Here is a 20,781-nt window from a genome sequence, read left to right as displayed (position 1 = left end):
TTGAAACCCAATTATCCTGTGGTCTGGGTCCAGGATTTCAACTGCATTGTGCTTACTGCACTGAAAGTGCAAAGCACTGACAATGCAATTCTTTTTCTATTTACTTTATGAAATTAAAGGACTGGAAAAATCAATTTTCTTTCTGTTATAATATGTTTTGGGACAACCAGCGTATTGCAAATATCAAACATGCACAGAAATACATTAAGAGTAACATGCTGCTGGGAGCTTTCTGAGGGCGTGTTGCTTCATCCCTCATGCAGCCAACCCCCTCCCTAAAGTTAAGGCACAAGGACCCAGATCAATGTTAGGTACTTAAAATGCCTTTGAGAATCTGGGCCAAAATCTCCAAGGGCACTCTAGGTTGTGCACCCACAAGGGCACTCTAGGTTGTGCACCCAACAAGGACATTTGTTACATGTCTTCAGAGAGCTAGTTTGTATCCCCCACAGAACTGCTTTTCTTGGTGCTTACCAGCACTCTGAAGACCAGGCCCCCAACCCAGACCTTCCACCACCAGGATATGCAGTGCTTATTGCTATGCTAATAGGCACCTAACCCTTATTTCAAGGAGTGCAGACTGCTGCACTGTGGGATTGTTCCAGGGGTGAGGTGGGGTTCCCTTGCACCTATGCAGAAGCAGCCTTCACTTCCTCCAGTGCACTGTTTGCTGGGTACATGTTGCTTTTTATTTATTTGGTTCGTGAATTTTATTGCTTACAAACATGGGGCCATCCCAAGGATAAATCAGGGCTTCTGTGTGCAAAAATCAAGACATAGGTGACCACATCCCTGCTGCTTGCCTAGGCAGTTCCCAAAGCTGTCTGCTCTCCCAGGAAATGGCTCCCCAGAAGGCCCCAATCTGCTCCATCCATTGGCCTTGGCAGGGGTAAGGTGCAGAGTTTCACACTAAACTACTTTGTTTGTGCTAAATGAGACTTTTATGAGACAGCAGCTCTTGGCTTCAGAAAGCTCCATCCAGTTTAGAATGGATGAAGGGGGAATATTACAAGATCCATGCCTATTAATGGAACAGGTGGAGATGCCTATAGACGAATAAGCAGGTCACTGTGGGACTAACATAAAACAGATGTCCTGTCTTTTCACTCCCTGTACATTTTCTTCAAGTAAATTGCAAGTGCAGGGTTTAAGCAAGTTTGTCATTTATCATTTTTTTTAGGAACTGTTCTGCTGTTCTCATCTGCCTGTTTTCTTCCAGGATGGTGGGTCTGTTTTGATCCTGTAAAAAAACAACAACATTTCATTATCTAGAAGCTGTGTAAAGACATTTCTTGATTTATTAGTGATACATCAAATTCCATCTGCTAAACAATTGAATTTAGTGATGTTTTGCTAACTGTGTTGTGATTTAAGTTGAAAATATTGGAAGGTGTTTTGCACATAATGCAGAATTTAAAGAGCCAGAAAATACAGTCACCTGTTGTATATAGAATGTATGCCAGGAATTTTAAAAAGTGAATAGTCTGTGGTATTCTTCCAGCCTGACCTGTCTGTAGTTTTAGGCCTTCAGAAATGCTCTGCATGGGCAAATCCCCAGTGAAGTCACTGGGACTCTGTTCTGGTGTGGAGATCCACATGCATGGAACTGTTTGTAGGATTAGGGCTTTAGGTAGCTCTCATCCCTTCACTGTCAAAGCCAGGGGTGTTCTCAAATATTTTAAACTGTTACAGAGCTATCAAGGGCCATGAACACTGAATGATTCTTCCCTACTGGAACCAGCAGGCCACTGACTTTGAATGTCTGTCTCCACAGAAGCTAATGGGCAGCAGGGAGAGTCTGGAATTCAATGGCGTGGATCATACCGTAATACAGATTGGCTGGGGATCACATCACCAGTCACTGTCCATCATATGGACCATCTTCCCTCACATTCAGGATTGTTTAACATCGCCGTGGTAATCACAGCAATTGCTGACATGGAAATGCAATATTAGGAAAATCTTTATGTAGTTTTAACTGGTTTTAGAGTGATACTTGTTTTGTCCATTTTGGAAAGCATTAATGATGCTGTTTACCTTTGCTCTTCATTTCATCTGTCCCTCCTAGCTGTTCTGTTTCTTTCTGCTGTAAACAAAAAGGAGAGTCAGCACCGTACAACTAGTTAGCTCTCCTCAAGTGCTCAGCAGGCAACTAGTGTTCACTAGATCATTGTTTGGAAACCTATGATCTAAGTGCTAGCATGTAAGAATTCATGTGTACCACTGACCTCTACTGGGAATGGGTGACAGGGGGTGGATCACTTGATGATTACCTGTTCTGTTCATTCCCTCTGGGGCACCTGGCATTGGCCTGTCAGAAGACAGGATACTGGGCTAGATGGACCTTTGGTCTAACCCAGTATGGCCATTCTTATGTTATGTTCAGACCAGTTCAGGCCTGTGTGAGCATATTGCCTACAGAATATAAACCCTAATGCTACCATGCTTACAACTGATAGAGATTATCCATTATCCTTACTTCTGTACCTTCTGCTAGCTGTGAAGTCCTGTAGAGAACCGTTACAAAGAACTAGTTGAGTGGTACAGTACATTACTAAATTTTCAGACAAGGTTTCAATTTTTAAATATACAATATGTGGTTTGGCGGTTTGTTGTTAAAAGTAATTGTTACTATTTTCATATCAAGAGCCCAAGATAAATTTAGGAACTTCTGTCTTACAGTCCATACCAAAGTCCTAAGTAATATACAGCAGCTTTGCAGGCAACATTACAACAGTCAATTACCTAAAACACTTTATAAAATATTAAGTCATTTATAGAACCATTTAATGGAAAAGAGAAATTATTAGAAACATGCCCACTAATTTAGAAATATAAGACACTTTTCAAGGCAGATAACACAGGAAATAAGATATATGATCACTGGATTCTATTATTTATTATTAAAATCAAATGCCTCCATTTTTGGGAGCCCAGCTTCAGTCATCTTCCGGGGGCCTGAAATTCCTGAACACACACTCCCTGAAAAGCAGCCCCATTTGTGTGTCTCAAACTGGGAGCCTAAACTTTGGGTACCCAAAATCACCAGTCACTGTCTCAAAATTGGGGCCAATGTATTTCAAAACACTCCATATAAGTAATGTGTGGGCAACAGGGCCGGCTCTAGGCACCAGCAAAACAAGCTGGTGCTTGGGGCAGCACATTTTTAGGGGTGGCATGGCCAGCGCCAGAATGCCGCCCCTAAAAATGTGCCCTGGCCGCCCTAGCTCACCTCCGCTGCTGCTGCCACGGCGCGCGAAACAGCTGATTCACGTGCCGCTACTCGCCCTCCCTCCCAGGCTCTCAAACCTGGGAGGGAGGAGGAGATCCCGAGCGGCCGTTTTGCGCACCGCTGCTCCCCCTCCCTCCCAGGCTTGGGCGCCTGGGAGGGAGGGGGAGAAGCAGCGCCCGCGCCGCGGCCACTCGGAGTCTCCCCCTCCCTCCCAGGCTCTCAAACCTGGGAGGGAGGGGGAGACTCCGAGTGGCTGCGGCGTGGCGCCGCTTCTCCCCCTCCCTCCCTCCCTCCCTCCCAGGCTTGAGAGCCTGGGGGGAGGAGGCAGGGCTGGGGATTTGGGGAAGGGGTGGAGTTGAGGCGGGGCCAGGGGGGGGTAATTATATAAGGGGGGGGTAATTATATAAGGGGGGGGGCAGCCAACATTGTTTTTGCTTTGGGCGGCAAAAATCCTAGAGCCACAACAACTAAAACTTTTTTGCAGCATATTAGAAAAAAAAAGTCTATTTTGCAAAATCACTATTTCTGCACATGGCTGGCCCCAAAACACCATTTTGTATTAACATAGGAAAGCCTTTTACTATCTGGAAAAACCCACTAGTTTATTAACTCTTTGATGCTTTGTATCACTCCTGGTGTGTTCCTGTGTGACATAGAGCCACCATAGCAGCTCCTGTGCCATGTCCCCTCCACTAGGAGTGTAGCCAGGGAAAAAATGGTAGCATGAGTTGGGTGTCTCCCGATTCTAACTATTCCTGGCTTCAGGGCAGCAGATGTTTTAACCTTTTCATGGGAATGAGTCCCAGAATCAGGAGATGACTTAAATAATCTTTGCCGCATTCCTTCCTGAACTGCACGGAGCACAGCTCCGAGTCAGCCCAGTATCTAGGTCTAATCTGTGCCTTGGCCTAATGAACCAAACTCTTCATTTGTTTAGACCCATTAAGAAGTCAATGGGGCCATTCATGTGATTAAGTATGAAAAGTAATGGCTACCAAATCAAGCCTTAAGGCTGGTTTTGTGCCATTTACAGGTGCTCAAAGTAACATTTTTTGCTGTAACTATGAGATAACTACAGTGTTCCCTTCAGGAACTTTGGAGAATTCTCAGTAGAAAATCTGAGCATGAGAATACAATAGGCCAGTGCTTCTAGGCATTTTTGTTATATTCCAGAAGTTTACAGTCTAAGGACAAGATTATGTATAGCATATAAGAGAGGGAGGGATAACGCCGTGGTTTGAGCATTGCCCTATTACCCCCAGGGTTGTAAACTCAATCCTTGAGGGGGCCATTTAGGGATCTGGGGCAAAAATCTGTCTGGGGAATGGTCCTGCTTTAAGCAGTGGGTTGGACTAGATGATCTCCTGAGGTCCCTTCCAATTCTTATATTCTGTGATTACCTGCAGGTCTGAATTAAAATTGAGTGTGGCTGGAATTAGGGTGTTTTTAGTTTGTGTCCTCACTTATCAATGGGATAAACTTTACTGCTGGTCAGAAAAGAGAAATTATTTATAGTGGGAATTTTTTCTTAACATTTCCCATAAACATGTTTTAGTTTTTCAAAGGAAAGATGATACAGAAAATATTTTGATTTGAACAAACAATTTTTGGTTAAAATATTGTTTTCAGACATCACTTACAATAAAAAAAACAGATTTCAGTTTCTAGTTTTTATTAAACATGTTTTATTCATACATTTTCATTTTGAATGAAAATCTCATTCAAGAAAACAGTTATGAGCAGCTTTAATATCTTTGATATAAAATAAAATTTGAATCTACTCAGTAACATTCAGACTCAGATTATCTCAAAACAGTTTTCAAAGCAAGGAGTTAGAGAATGGAAGTGTAATAATTATTAAGGCATATTCAACTGACATCCCCAATGTGTTTAGAAAGAGGTTCATATTTATTTTTAATGTTCCAAGATATACTTTGACATATATCAAATACCAAATCAGAGTTCAAATAATGTGAAAGACCAGTCTTTTTTTCTATAATGGTATCATAGAATCATAGAATATATGTCTTACTTCCTCATGATCTTCGGATATTTTCTCAGATCCTTCCTCTCTTGTCTCACAAAAAGAGGATTTCAGTTCCAAAATGAGCTTTGTTCTTACACCACCTCCTCTTGGAATCTGGGAAAGTCAGAAGAAATAATATAAAGCTGCACACTATAGAACATTATTTTTATTTTTAAACACTACTGTGAGCTGTTTTCAGGTAAACTTGCAGCTTTGGGACAAGTGATTCAGACCCTGGATCTGTGTTAGAGCCAGACAGGAGTGGCTGGCTCAGCAAGACAGGGTGCTGGAGTCCTGAGCTGGCAGGAAAAACAGGAGCAGGGGTAGTCTTTGCGCATCGGGTGGCACCTCCCAAGGGGGTTTCTGTGATCCAACCCAAAAAGAGATCCTGGAAAATATCTACTGTACTTGTATCTCCAATCATTTCCTCTTTTAGAAACAGATTACCAAAGACCCAACTCTTCCACCACTGCATACAATCATGGAAATCAATGGGTGTTGTTTGAATGCAGTGGTGGGAGAATGGAGCCAGAAGGACTCTGTCCGTATGGGTTAATCTTCAGACATTTAGATGCTTTTTTAGAAACATAAAAGTCCCCAACATATGCTTTTATCAAGGGAGAAGGGAATTTACATCAGGCATGTACAAAAGCATTTATGCATTTAGGTGCACTTGAGGCTGAAAATGTTAGCATTACTCCCTACCTACTATGGACAGACTTGTGGAATGCATACAGGAACATGCCCTTTTATTTTGAAAAGTCACAGGGTTTTTTTGTTGTTGTTGTTATGTCGTTTTTCCTGATTTTAACTGAAAAAAGGCTGAAGTTTTGATCAGTGAGTATAAGGATAAAACACAAATACATATAAATCTACTTCTAGAAACTCACCTGGTTCTATAAATTGACTTTCACCCTTCATCTGATTCTAATGACCAGGTTAAATACCCCTGAAAATGAGAGGCTTTGATAGAAACACTGATATTGTGTGAAGCTTAACAGCAGCAAGGCTACCTGGGTTGCTGTAATAAACTGCCTTAAGTCAATGGACTTAATAAAAACAATGGTGCCTTTGTTCTCTTACAGAGATTTCAAAATTCAGATTCACAGGAAATGAATTTTTCTGCCTGTTTATGACTGAACTGATGATGATCTAGAGTTCTACGCCATTGATGTACCTTCTCAGGGTTAGGAATTCAATCCCATTGAAGATGAGGCTTTTACAAAGAACTGATGCTTAACATGAATAGAAGACCTTCTTATAAAAGAGGAGCTTATTGAGGAATGTACTGAATGGAATGAGCCATAGAACGAGCAACATCATAATGAAATTGATAAAACTGTGAAACCAATAGCACATTTGCCTTCCAAAATTTCCTGCAGTTTACATGATAAATGTATACACAGCCTGAGAAAAGCAATGAGATGGGACTATGCAATTGTTACTTGATCGTAGCCTCCTAAATAGAGCAATGAAGAGAAAATCATTTCAGCTATTAACTGCAGAATGGATAAAAGTGTCATCTGGAGTTTGTTGGATTAAAAAATGTTCACTTGGGGCCTGATCCTATCCCCACTAACTTCTGTGGGCTAGATTGTAGGCAGAATTTTAGGTTAGAGTATAGCTTTTGCCACAAACCCTGAGTAAGGGTGCCATCCCAGGAGAACTGCAGGGAAGGAGCTGTGCCTCAGGGGGTACCTCTACACGACCAATTAAGGTATAATTGTAGTACTAGTAAGCCCAGCTGTGCTAGCTTTAATCTAGCTGGTGCAGGTGACAATAGTAGTGAACATGCAGTGGCCTGGACTTCAGCGTGTGCTTGCCACCAAGCAGTCACCCACAGTGGGCTTGTACTGGGGTGGCTAGCCTGTGCTGCCATATCTTAACAGCTGTTGTTACTCATGCTCAGTAGAGTAAGGCATATATGCTTACCTGCACTATAATTACACCTTAATTAGCAGTGTAGACATACTCTGAGAGGCATGATTCTCTACTTGCTCCCTCTTGTTGCATTGAGAAAGTACCTTTGCCACTGGACCACACCAACCAGAAATTCTGACAGTCCCCAGACCAGCTCAGTTGCTCCAGCTGATCTGCGGGGGCAGGGGCGCTCTTCCCTTCAGAGAGGAGTAGTAGGTACACAATGCTTGCTCACTTCTGGATGCTCAGTCTTAAAATCAAGGTAACACCCTCAGAATGTAAGGGAGATTCTTATTCTTATCTAGATCTTCGCATGTGTGCACAGACAAAGGCGCAGTCTAGAGAAAATATATGAAAGTGAAGATGACTTCTGTCAGAAGAGACTGGAAGGTACCAAGAGCCATAGACTAGTTGGAGAAGGGAGGGAGAAGGCAAGTCAGGGCTCCTTCCCCAACCCACACTTACCAGCCTGCAGAAAGAGGTAATAGTCTGTGCCCACAGCCTCCAGGTGTTCCAGATCTGTCATATGTGTACATAGTGCCTAGTGTAGGGTGACCAGATAGCAAGTGTGAAAAATCGGGACAGGGGTGTGGAGTAATAGGTGCCTATATAAGAAAAAGCCCCCAAAATCAGGACTGTCCCTATAAAATCTGGACAGCTGGTCACCCTAGCCTAGTGTGTCCCCAGAGGTGCTGCGGTTTCACATTGCAGAGCTATGGGCATAATCAAGCCTGTGTTATGTATATTAACAACCTACAGAAGTAAAAGAAAAATACTATGCAGATCTCTTTAACAGCCTGCTATTCAGAGGTAGGATAAGAGGCTTTATGGTGTTATTTTGTTTGTTTTTTGTCTTGTATTGAGTGAAGGGTGATTTTCACTGAAAAACAAAACACAATAACTTACAGAAGGCTAATTTCTTGCAGCCATTCACATGTAATCATTCCAAAATAAATTAATAGAATGGCAAATACTAATAGAATAATTTAGTATGCCTTCAAAATAATACATGAAAAGAATAATTTACCTTTTGCACATCTTAGAATGGTGTAAAAGAAACATCCAACCTACACAACAAATTCCCATCCCAGCATTCAAATTTCAGTCAAAAAGTGGATAATTCACCAATTCCAATAGCATTAATAGAAATTAATGCAAAATAAGTTCCACAGGAATTCACAAAAATGTCAGATGACAATATTACCTTCATTAAATGGCAGAGCATATTTTATGCACCCTGCTCATTAGCTGTAAAGCCTATCTGCATGAATATCTTTTGTCATTAGAATTAATCACATTACATATTATGAGGATACCCACTGAACCTACTAATATATGAAACATTAAGAAGAAAAAAGTTACCATAAATTTGCAGTTACACATTTATGCAATTGTACACATTGCTTTTCTTACTGCTATGATGCATCAGACAAAAAGACATTTGAATTTCTCTCATAGATGCACATTTCTAGCCATCTATGCATTCTATATTGTAGGGCTGCTTAAAAAAAAGAGACATTACTATTCTTTCGGAAGGCTATTAATTTTTAAATCTAACTTACACAGCAGTAATTCTGCATAAGTTGGTTCATCAAAACATCTCCCAGGAAGTGCATATAGAATATTCTCTACTTATTCACAATGATTTAGCCCTTGATATGTACTGTAGTTCCAGAATCAAAATGTAGAAATGTAAAATTAAAATGGCAGGGAGAAGTTTTCAAAGTTTGATGTCTACAGTTGGGCAAGCCAGGAAAGCAAACATGTGACTGTAAAGTACGAGTACTGCCATTGACTTCGAAAGGACTACACACGTTTCTTCACCATTAATATGATAACCATCCATAAAACTCATTGCTTACTGCTGACCAATTTACACGCAGTACATATATAAATAGAAATGATTGGAAAATTGTTTAAAAATTAAATTAAATTAAATTAAAATGTGTTAAAATTGTTTCCAAAGGAAAATAAAGACAAGGGGAGAGGGGGATCACTTTTTTCAAAAAATTCCATAGAAGATATAAACATTTCAGTGAAAAAAATTAAAATATTTGCCCCTGAACCAAAATATTTTGATTCCAAAATGCCTCTGTGGTGCCTCATATGAGTTGTAATTTGGCTTCCTCATGCCCCCATTCTCTTCCATGATACACCAGTCTCCCCACTTGCTGAGCTCCCACTGTGCATCAAGGTCTGCTGGGAAATGTTTTGTTCAAATTGTGAACAGACCTAGTTGTGAGACATGTTCTCTGAAATCAAAGTAACAGTCTAAGAGGAAGGCAGCTCATAAAGCAAGGGAATGTTAAGCCAAACCCATCTAAAGAAAAAGGAAGAAAGAAGGAACCAGGAGGGTATGTGTTATTCAGTGGGAGCTTTGTGAGCATTCTCTGAGGGACTTGTAGCGTAGCTTTTATAGGCAAACCAAACAAACCAGCATCAAGCTTGAAAAACACTACTTGGCAAACGTAACTCTTTTGGACTGTCAAAATAAAAAATAAATAAATAAAATAAAGTGTTGATTTCACTCCTTTAATTTTTTTCTGCGATAAATCAGTCATCAAGAAGAGCACATTCATTCTCCAAGGGCCTAATTCTACCACACTCACTCACTCTGACCAATATCTCACTCTGCAAAGAAGCTTAGCTAGAGAGGTAATACCTAACATGTACTCCAGCTGAAGTCAGCTATCAGACAGATGCTGGAGAGGGGGCATGGCAGATATGCACATGGAATGGTAGCGGTAGGAACATTCCACCTTCTCCAAGCTGCTCTTGCAGTCCATTTCAGTGTGCTATTTACAGAGCAGGTGCTATGCATGGTGAGAGGGGAGCAAAATCAGGCTCTAAATGGATAAAATTGCATCTCCAACATTTTTTTTCTCATTCATTATTAGTGAATTTTAGAGTTATCAAGTAATCCCCCCCCCCTTACCTATATAAGCACTGAGTCATCCGTCAGCAGAATATTGCCATGCCTTACAACATCACCCTTATAAATACACAAGTCCTCAAAGGACAATGCCAGTGGTTATTGATTTTGAACCACTCACACAGCAGATAGCATTCACGTGGAAGGAGAGCTATACAAGGTCAATGCCTTCTTAAGATACACATTTGGCTATCTGGAATTTGATTAAATTCAGTAAACCATCAGGTATTGATCGGCAGCCCTATTTATAAAGGGTCAGATCTGTACAATGCTAAGCCCTTTACTATTCCATGCAATTTATTCTCCATTCTCAGTGTCAGAGATTTTGAGTAACAGAAATGTTGTGAACTTCCTATTAAAAATGAAACAGAATTTAAGATGATCATAAGAGTCCAACTGTAACAAAGAGGCCAGGAAATATAATATCTATATTGACATGTATTAAAAAGTCATATTTGTAAAAACATAAATTCTTAAATAAAGGACATCATCATCATGTGTGCAGGTACACCTAATCCACTCACAAGGCCACGCTCTTCAGTTGCTACTGTAGCCAGAGTAGAGCAGAAGCAACTACAGTTTCTGTGCCCCCTATACAAAGGGGTTAAGGACGCAGGACTACCCAGTGGATCCATGACTGCATGCATCCACTGGCCCCAATACTCCCCTTGACACCAAACTTCTCCTCCCTGCTGGGGCTCAGGGATCTGTGTTTCCCAGCACTGCAGTACTGTGAACTGACTGCAGAGGGTCACAGCCCATAATATGCAGTGGGACTGGAACAGACTGTGTGCGGTGGGAGGGGCAGGTCTGGGCAGGATTTGTCCCTCCTGTAAGTCTTTAAGAGTCTGTATGCAAATGTAAGGCATATGCATAATGAACAGGAAGAGTCTGAGGTACTGGGAAACTATCTGAAGAATATGATAGTTTCCATCATAATGGTTGAGAAAACTATTTCTTCACTTTGGAGCAAATCCTGCCCATCACCTGAGCCACAGAAGCACCCTTGGCAGCAGAATCACTGCAGGAACAGGGCAGGGTCTCTGGAAGGATGTAGAGGTATTCAATCGCTTCACAGATCCTCCCCGCAGTTGCCAACTTTCATGTGGTAAATAAGCACCTGACTTTCACAATAAGCCAAAAATCAAGCTAATTCCATTTCAAAACAAGGCAAAAACAAGCCAATCCCTAAGAACCCCAACACTCTATGTGACTAGATCCCCCCGATGTGCAGTCCAAGTGAATGTTATCTGTGGTGGGCCCACTGTGTATCCCTGACTCTCTCTCCCCCCCTTGCCCTTGCTTGCCACCCCTTGCTCCTACTTGCTGGGAACCGATCAAAAAAAAGAAGCAACAAGCTACAAGCCAAACAAGCAATAAGCTACAAGCCAAAAACTAGCCAACAAGCAACTCAAAAGCCAATTAAGCCAAAAACAAGCCCAATTTCTGCATTTTTTTCACAGGTTTGTCATGTCTGATTCTCCCCCTTTTCCATGAGGGGCTGAGTAAACATATAAGGGGCCACAGACCTTATTCCAGCCACTGAGCCAGAGCAGCATCCACAAAATGGTTCCACAGCCATTCCATGACATGGAAAGGGAGGATTTCTCCCATATCTGCACATCAACACATCATTCCCACCCACAAGCACATCTACCTATCATTCTCCCCACCCAACTGCACATCAGTCAATCACTCAACCTGCTACCCAGAGCAAACAATGGAGTATGGATTTGCCCCTATACAGCTAATAAGAATGAAATCTGTTGTGATTTTAAAATAACCCACTTGGGTCCATGCTGGCCTTTAAATTCTTCTATTCATCAATATCAAAACATATAAAAAAATGTAGGCTAATAACCCTAGGCTGTGCTATCTTTAGCAGATCCCCTGTGTGCTGCTATCTTTTTAATTGTTGTTGTGGAAGAGTATGCTTTAAAGTGGCTGCTCTTTTATTAGATAAGAAACATTTTACACTCCAGTTGTTAAGTATGTGATCATCATTGGACTAACTAAAGACATACTATATTGACAGGTTCAACACAGCTTCTAACCTATTATTTTCCTACACCATATAACTATGGTATTTGTCACCTAGGAAGTGTGTGTGTGTGTGTGTGTGTGTGTGTGTGTGTGTGTGTGTGTGTGTGTGTGTGTGTGTGTAATCTTGCATTGCAATATTTTGCTATATATGTATCAATAATGTATGTAAAGTGGATAGATAGATGCTATGTTATTGAAATGCAAAATTAAATCTCTTAGGCTGATTTGTATTGATTTTATATTGCAGTAGTGCCTACTTGATCATATGCATCTCGCTATTCCTGTATAACAGCTTTAGTGTGTTTGTGCATGCATCCTACAGCTGCGGTGCAGAGTACTGTATATTTTCATGCAGCAGAGAGAAAGGAGTCAGCATCCTTGAGTGGTTACAAAATCACAAATGTCTCACTAGGGGACCAGACTGGAGCCAGGATCTAGCTTTTATTGTACTAAAACTAACTACCGCTAAATTATACTCTGTTTCACTGTTACAAACAACTACTGTAGCAAACCCGGTCCCATATAAATCACTAGCCAATCAGTTTTCTCCCTTGGAAAGCATTCTTCTCACTATTGTAACTGTGACCTTGTGCTGTTCTCAGAATATTTTGAAGTAAAAAGTGCTGATGGATTAGCAGTGCACCCTGGGAAAAAATAATACCAATGCCGTCTTACATCTCTATGAAATGCAGCTTTAGGGCTGATTATTAGCTCTGGTCAAGTGAAGAAATTCCTTTCATCACAGAGTCACTGTTTCATAGTTCAGACTTCAGTTCACTCTAAAAAGTGACTCTGAAAATAGCATCATGGGAATGGGGGCTGCATATTAATCATCTCTGTCACTTCCAGGTCAACTGTACCCTGGTTACAAGTAAACTAACTGACTGCCAAATGCATCTTGGGAGATGAATGCCAAGCTGTATTCTTTTGGTCTGCACCTCATCCTCAGTAGCGCTGACCCAACTGAGGTGTGTTACTCAGAGGTTGGCAGTATAATCATTATAATGTTACGTATCAGAGGGGTAGCCATGTTAGTCTGTATCCACAAAAACAATGAGGGGTCCAGTGGCACCTTAAAGACTAACAGATTTATTTGGGCATTTTGTGGGTTAAAATCCCCACTTCTTCAGATGCATGGAGTGAAAATTACTGATGCAAGCATAAATATACTGACACATGAAGAGAAGAGAGTTACCTTAGAAGTGGGGAACCAGTGTTGACAAGCCATTATAATGTTGTTGTCCCAAGTAACTAGCACTACCACCGTACTGGTGATAATTGGGGCAAAGGCAAAAGGTTTTGCATCAAGGATTTGGTTTACAATTGTGTTGATGAAGCACGAGCTGAAACAGAGCCTATCTCCTCCCACAGCTGTGTCAACTCTGTGGGGCTAACAGGAACGATCAGCGCTAAATATTAATTTAAATGAAGTAGTTGCCATTAAGTATTGGGGAGGATTTAAGAGGCAGCATCACTGTCAGTTGCCAGCTGGGTCTCCTTGCTGCTAATGTGAGCCTAGTGCTCAGTATTCAGGGAGTTAGGCCCAGATCCACAAAAGTATTGCGGGAACCAAACCTCAGATTTAGGGGCATAGTCCCAGATTTAGGTGCCACTGTGATCCACAAAACTCCTGCGTGGCTGCTGCCAGCACACCCTGTAGGTGCCTAAACTCAAACAGTGCTTAAATGTTCACTGTAAAAGTCCTGTGGACACCTATATTTCTGCCACCAGGCATGCTCACTGCTGTCTATCTTATGCCTAAACCCCAATGCAGTCCACAAAGCAGGGAAAAATAGCTGTCCCCTCACCTGATTAAGTAAGGGAATGCCAATTTTACAGTCACATTCCTAACCAAAGCCTCAACCTCCAAAGGCCAGAAACCTGCCTTACCGGCCCTAAGGCAAATCTCTATCTGGCATAGAGCCAGCTCTTTGCCAAACACCCATTTCTCCCCTCTCCACAGTATAGGGGATGGTAGGGGGCATGCTGGGGGCCGGAAACAAGCTATTACAGGTTAATGTAAGTTAGAGAAGCTGCCATCAGGATCATGGGGGCAGAAAGATCACAGAAATCTATCTTTGCTCCAATGCCTTGAGTCCCATGCCTGAGAATCTGTCCCTTTAAGTCCACGGGGAAAATGGTTGGTGGCTCCATTATAGTCATGGATCTATCACCGCCTTCCCGCCCCCGAGCTCATCTACCATTCACACTAGGACACTCAGAACCCTGCCTAGTTCTGCTCGGTGGTACTCACGGGACTCTGCCCAGCACCACTCCATTTCCACTGTATCCAGGACTCTCTGTCCTCCTATTTAATGTTTTTGTGTTTCCTTAGAGAGAAATTCAAATACTTCAGTAAATATGACACTTGGAGTTAGTTCTAGCAGTAAGTCTAAGCGGCATCTTCATGTCTATCATTGGATACACTGGAAATAAAGCCAATAAAAGAAAGAATTCCATAGCATTCACATGGTACCAGCCACCAGGTACAATTTGCCTCTTTTTCAGTGAACTCACATGAAACTAAGCAAGATTTCATTCACATGTCCTAAAGATTCCCATTGATGCTCTCCCATTATAAAAAACAACAGATTAGAAAAAAGAATCTGGTACTTTAAGCAAACATAGTAATTCAGCCTTTGAACCTCATTAATATTTACCACCTATCATTTCAACCTCAACAAGTTTTATAGTTGTTTAACAGATCTATATTAAAAGTCACTGGCAATAGCAATCAGTATGACTGAGGCACTATACAAAATTTAACATCGATTCATGTTTCACTTCATTAAGTGTTTTTTTACAAGGTTTAAAGTGTGCTACTTTGAAACTGTTCCACAATTTGTGGTTCCATGATCATTTCTACACAGGCAAATGATGAGACTGTGTCCACTGGTAGTCCTGTTAGGTTTTTTTATATAGACCAGTAGCTATTTGATTAGCACATTTTGAGGGGGTTATACTTTGTTCACCTATACGCACCACAAATCGCTATGCTATTAATGTATATCAATAATTCACCCATGAAGTTGCCTTTGAACTTATTATATTTTAAAATGGAGCATTTTGTTCCCTAGTACTAAGAAATGATTTTTTAATAGAAACATTTAATTAAAATAGAATGGAGATGCTGATGCAACCGAAGAGAAGCTATGCAAATCCTGCCATCCTTTAATCTGCCTGTCATGCATAGGCAGTGCAGCCCACGTGGCCAGGACAAGCACAGGATTTCACACATCTCACATAGTGCGCACTACCCATTACAATTCATGCCCATTTCCCCAGAAATTCAATAGGTACCTGTGATTTGGCCTGAATAGCCCGCACTGGGCTGGAAGGGCTTAACCCCACACTGTGGGCAGAGGAAGTCCCACCTCTCAGACCGTACTGGACATGATCCAAGTGCTGTGCTAGTATAAAAGGGAGCAGCCCAGCTCAGTCTGGGTGGACTGCTGGAGAAGAAGTACCTTTGCCGGCGGGAGCCAGAGATCCTGATGTCCGAAACGGAGATCTGTCACCACCAGTGTCACAGGGAGTTACTTGCGCTGAGGAGCCCGGAGACCCCAATGCCACATGGACTGCAGATTCAGGAAGCTCAGTAGGAAGTGACCCAGGGAGCGTGATCGAATGGTATCTCCCATCCGTATGAGGTCAGCGTGTTTCGATGGGATTCCTCGCAGACCCACTGTCAGAGCTCTGAGTACAGGGCCTGGTGTAGTGGGGTGGGCCTGAGCCACCACCCCTGTGCTAATGGCCCCTGGGTATTGGCCACTAGGCCGCACTGCCCTGAATGCAAGGGCCTCAGTATTGGCTTTGGCCGCTAGGCCGCGCTGCTCTGAACGCAAGGGCTGTGGTATTGGCTCTGGCTGCTAGGCCGCTCTGCCCTGTACTGGAAGGCTGCTGCTTAAACCCTGACCCTTGAATGTCCTTGTGGTATGACCCAAGACAGACTGATAGGCTGTAACAGTGGTATCAGCAGGTGCCCCTCCACCACCACCATTGCAATTCACTTTAGTCTTGATTATTACATGCATGTGGGGGTCATTGGTAATGTGAGGTTCAAGGCAACACTGCATATCTTGAATAATCCTGTCACAGGAATGCTGGGTCCTGTGAGTAGACCAAGCCCAGTTCTCCTGTGTTAGAGCAGATGGGCCCAACTGAGCCAATTAAGATGGGGCAGGGCTACATCTGGGGCTAAAAAGGCTGTCAGAGGCTAGGAAGAGACCCAGCTGTTGCAACAGGCTGTGCTGGGGAAAAGGAACCCTAGCAGAATAATGTCAATGCTTCTGAGGGATTCCTGGAGCAACAGGCTAGGAAAATTGCCTTAGTACTGCTGTTTCAGAAGAGTAACATAGCTGGCTGAATAAGGTCTGGCAGAGAAGGATGTTGACTGGAAAGCTGCAAGAAGCAGCAGAGACTCCTGGGAGGGATGGCTGTGAAACCCTGAGACAACAGGTGAGCTGCAGGACTGGTTGGTTTTCTTGGACAATAAACCTATTTAAAGGGTGTGGCAGTGTGTACTTCAACGCTAGGGAAAAGCCCTACCATAGCATAGATCCCATAGTGGCTGAGTCTATACAAGTGCTTTAGTTAAACAGCAATTCAGCCACTTCTTTTTTCCTCTGGATTCCAATGAAGTCTAATCACCACAGAGGACATGAAGATAGTTCCATTGCTCGTTCTGCCATTGATTACTTGTATGACCATGGAGAAGTCCTTTAAACAGGGATATTCAAAAGAGCCTAAAGGAATCCTTAAGCACTCTTGGATCCAGTTTACTCATGTAAAAATGGATACAGTAATGTTTACCTATGGTAGAAAGCTGAACTTAATATAGTGAGGTCTGAACCAAATCTTATTGAATAAATGGGAGTCTTTCCATTGACTTCTTTGGGCTTTGGATCAAATGTCTAAAGCTGAATTCTACTCTCACAGCTGTGTAACCCCGCTGAAATGGAAGTCGTTGCATGGGAATAAATGAGAACAGAATGTGGCCATTAGTCTTTGTAAAGCAACTTGTGATCCTTAGATCGATGGTGTTATACTTAATTTATTATTCTCATTAACAATAATACCGGCCAATTGAGAACTGAAGATTTTTTCTGACTTTGGTTCTTTTAATTATAAACTACCAAGTCTTAAACTATTTCTATCACATGTGGATGATAGACTGTTCATCTAGTGCTTTATTCTACAAGCAAAACACTGTAGAGTATAAACCACAATGGCTGATAACAAAACATCGCTCTCCTACTGCTAATATCTTTTGGACAAGTTTAATATTTTACTGAAGTTTTGAAGGCACTCATTAAACAATTAACAACCTGATAACCATAGCCAGTGACCCCTCTGTAGAATATATGGAGATATCCTATCTCCTAGAACAGACCCCGAAAGGTCATCAAGTCCAGCCCCCTGCCTTCACTAGCAGGACCAAGTACTTATTTTGCCCCCGATCCCTAAGTGGCCCCCTCAAGGATTGAGCTTACAACCCTGGGTTTAGTAGGCAAACACTCAAACCACTGAGCTATCCCTAGAGGAGTACCACTCTTTGATAACTAAATTACATACAGTGGGGAAATTTGCTTTGGCAGCAGGATTAGATACATACTAGGCTATCCAGCTTTCACTGACAACGTTGCTATTAGAATGCCTCTTGCTCACACATTATTTTACATCTCCTGTCTTTCTGACAGATTTATTTCTGAGAGTTGCAGAAAGCTACTCCAAAAGAAATCCCTCTGCAGTGGTTGAATCCCATGTCTGTCAGTCCGTTTGGGCTTCTGGGATCACAGCCTGTCCTACTGGCTCATGACTGTTTGGATGACAGCAATTGGCAAGTGGTTTGTCTGCCATTGCAGCTGGCAGCTAAAATTTCCTGCAATAATACATGTTTGTTAGCAGCAGTGTAAATGGTATTTCTTTGATGACCAAAATATATATGGAATAAGCAGATTATTATGACTGGATAAAGAGAATGAATGGCCGTTTCAGTCACAGATCAATGTGATTTTGCACACTTTCGAGCCTTTAGTCAGACAGATTTCAAATAACCTAACGACAGTTCACTTGCTCTGAGTAAGCAATATTAAGCTGCTACTGTTTCAAGAAATCAGCCATACAAAAAATACACTGCACCACGCTAGTTTGCTTCTGCTCTGCAAATTGCTGCACCACTGTGTTCTTAGGGGTAGTATGACTATAATAGTGAGCAGAATTTTGTCCATTTTAATTAAAACCAAAGGGCCAGATCCTCATAGGTGTAACTCCATTGACTTAAATTTACACTAGCTAAGAAGCTGGCCTATAGTGCCTGATTCTGAGCAATTATGTTGATGCTGATCGGCTGAAATCAATGGAGTTAAACCACTGTGAGAGCAGCTGCAGTCCTTGAAGCGTCACATGTATTTTACAAAGCCTCTGACAAAATAGCTAGGCTTCCCTTTTCCTCCCCTGCTCATCCCTAGTTACCAAGTAACCTCACTTTACTGTAGTTCTGGTTGGGCAAAAGCTTTAGCACCTGCCCAGTCTCTCCTTCGTTCTTTCATATGAAAAAAACCTCCATTTGTTTCCTGTCAGCCCCTGTAAACGCCGCTGTACTTTCACACAGTTAGGGAATCATTTTAGTGCTCATTTTATCATTGCATATATTCTTCCCTCTCTCTCTAAACGAAATGCTTCCTACTTTGCCTCCATCACTGGGACAGCAGTACATCAGTTCTTGGCAACATTAAATGTATACTGCCTGGCCTGTCAAACTATCCTTGTGCCTTTGGTTGCAAATGCACCTCTCTGCTCATAACTACCTGTTCTACCAAGGCAGGAAAATCAGCTGCCTAATGAGCAATGCAATCCCATACATGACACAGTGCGGAGCTTCTGGGTACGCCTGGATTCCTTGCTGAATATGAATATCAAAATAGCAACTGCTGCTAGAAATATTTTCTGCCACCTTTCTGCTACGAGACTTCATCCTCTTCAGACATAGTTGTGACCAGACAGCAAGTGTAAAAAATCGGGACCGGGGTGGGGGGTAATAGGTGCCTATATAAGAAAAAGTCCCCAAAATCGGGACTGTCCCTATAAAATCGGAACATCTGGTCACCCTGTTCAGACAGAAGCTGATGGGATCAGTGATCTATGTCTCTTTGACCCCTAGGCTAGATATTGTGGTGACCTATACCTGAGAATGAACACAAAATCCCTGTAAATGCCTTCACCTCTATGTTTGGTCATTATGCTGGTTCCCCATTGAACAGTGGATCAAGGGACCAACTCTCCTTCTGTAATCAATATCTTCCATGACAGCTGTGATCCTTAGGAACATGAAACTATTCACAACAAATTCAGGCACAAAATCAGGTGTCCGCAAAGGTGACTTTAGACCAGCTACACTGCTACTTCAATATAACGCGACCCAATATAACACGAATTTGGATATAATGCGGTAAAGCAGTGCTCCGGGGGGTGGAGGGGGCTGCTCACTCTGGTGGATCAAAGCAAGTTCAATATAACGCGGTTTCACCTATAATGCGGTAAGATTTTTTGGCTCCCGAGGACAGCATTATATCGAGGTAGAGGTGTCTTTGGCCCACCCAAACCTTGCCTACCTCCATATTAGCTCTGTCTCCAAGCTCAAATGAGTGCAATCTGAAGGTTGCTGTAAACTACACTAGCTGCCAGGATCTCGAAGGGGCCATTCTAGATATTGCTGGGGTTTAGGGACAATCCAACCATGCCCCCTTTTGTACTCTGACATATCAGTATGCAAGGGACTGGAACGGCTGTAGGCTTTGTGCCACCTGAGAATTCCCTTACACAGGGATAATCCTACACAGGCCAGATCCACTTGCTTAAATGCAGCTTTGCACTGGAGACTGATACAAAGCTGTCCTACTGAACTATAGAACCTGGCCCAAAGAATCATGACAGCTGCAGACTGAGCTTTCTCGGAGGCTTGCCTACAGTAGTGGAATTCCTTCCTCAAGAGCTCCGGATGATCACCAATGTCACCACCTCCAAATGCAAATACAGAATCCAACACTATACCCTAGCTTTACTCTAGCAATTAAAATAAATCCCCCAAGCTTCAATAAGTGAAGCAAACGGCTCCTCACCACTGTGGGATGGAGGAGAGAGAGGGAATCACTCAGCAAGGAGCTACCTCCTTATTTCTGATATCATAATGATGAGCAAGGTACAGTCACTCTTGCATATTGACAAACAAACAGATATCCCACTCTTTAGATCTTAGGGCCCAAGTGGAACAAGGTTGGAGTTTTGGTGAATCTTAAATCTTGGAAGCCTGAGAGCTCCCACATTCACTCATGCTACAGCCAAGAATATTTTGATAGCCTCAACAAAAATCCTTTCTATATGTTTGACAGGAAGACCTGGAGTTGTTATTCTATGCCAAAATTATACATAAACAATCAGTCACTAGGGTCATCTTTAGATAATTATAGCTCAATACCATTTCTTTATTTTACTCATTGTTTCATACCAAGCTCTCTCGTTAAGGAACTAGTCAGAAGGAAGTTTTCTAGATGCAAATGTCTTACTTGTTAGCATAATAAAGAGCCCATACCTTGGCAGCCCCTGCTGGTTTGATTTGTATAGTTGTTC

At 42.2% G+C, this 20,781-nt stretch overlaps 1 long non-coding RNA gene across 1 annotated transcript; it reads right to left on the bottom strand.

Annotated features, from left to right (window-relative positions):
* Window positions 1-220: 220 nt before the first annotated feature.
* LOC135982073 (uncharacterized) lies at window positions 221-16,304 on the bottom strand. The gene is made up of 4 exons (XR_010599281.1): window positions 15,621-16,304; window positions 5,265-5,372; window positions 2,038-2,086; window positions 221-1,240 (listed from the first exon to the last, which is right to left on the bottom strand). It is a non-coding gene; the product is annotated as an uncharacterized LOC135982073 (long non-coding RNA).
* Between the last annotated feature and the right edge of the window lie 4,477 nt (window positions 16,305-20,781).

This window comes from Chrysemys picta, chromosome 3 (assembly GCF_011386835.1).
Source record: "Chrysemys picta bellii isolate R12L10 chromosome 3, ASM1138683v2, whole genome shotgun sequence".
Taxonomy (NCBI): Eukaryota; Metazoa; Chordata; order Testudines; family Emydidae; genus Chrysemys; species Chrysemys picta.
The sequence above is the reverse complement of the archived record's forward strand: the minus strand, read 5'-3'. Positions and strand labels throughout refer to the sequence as shown.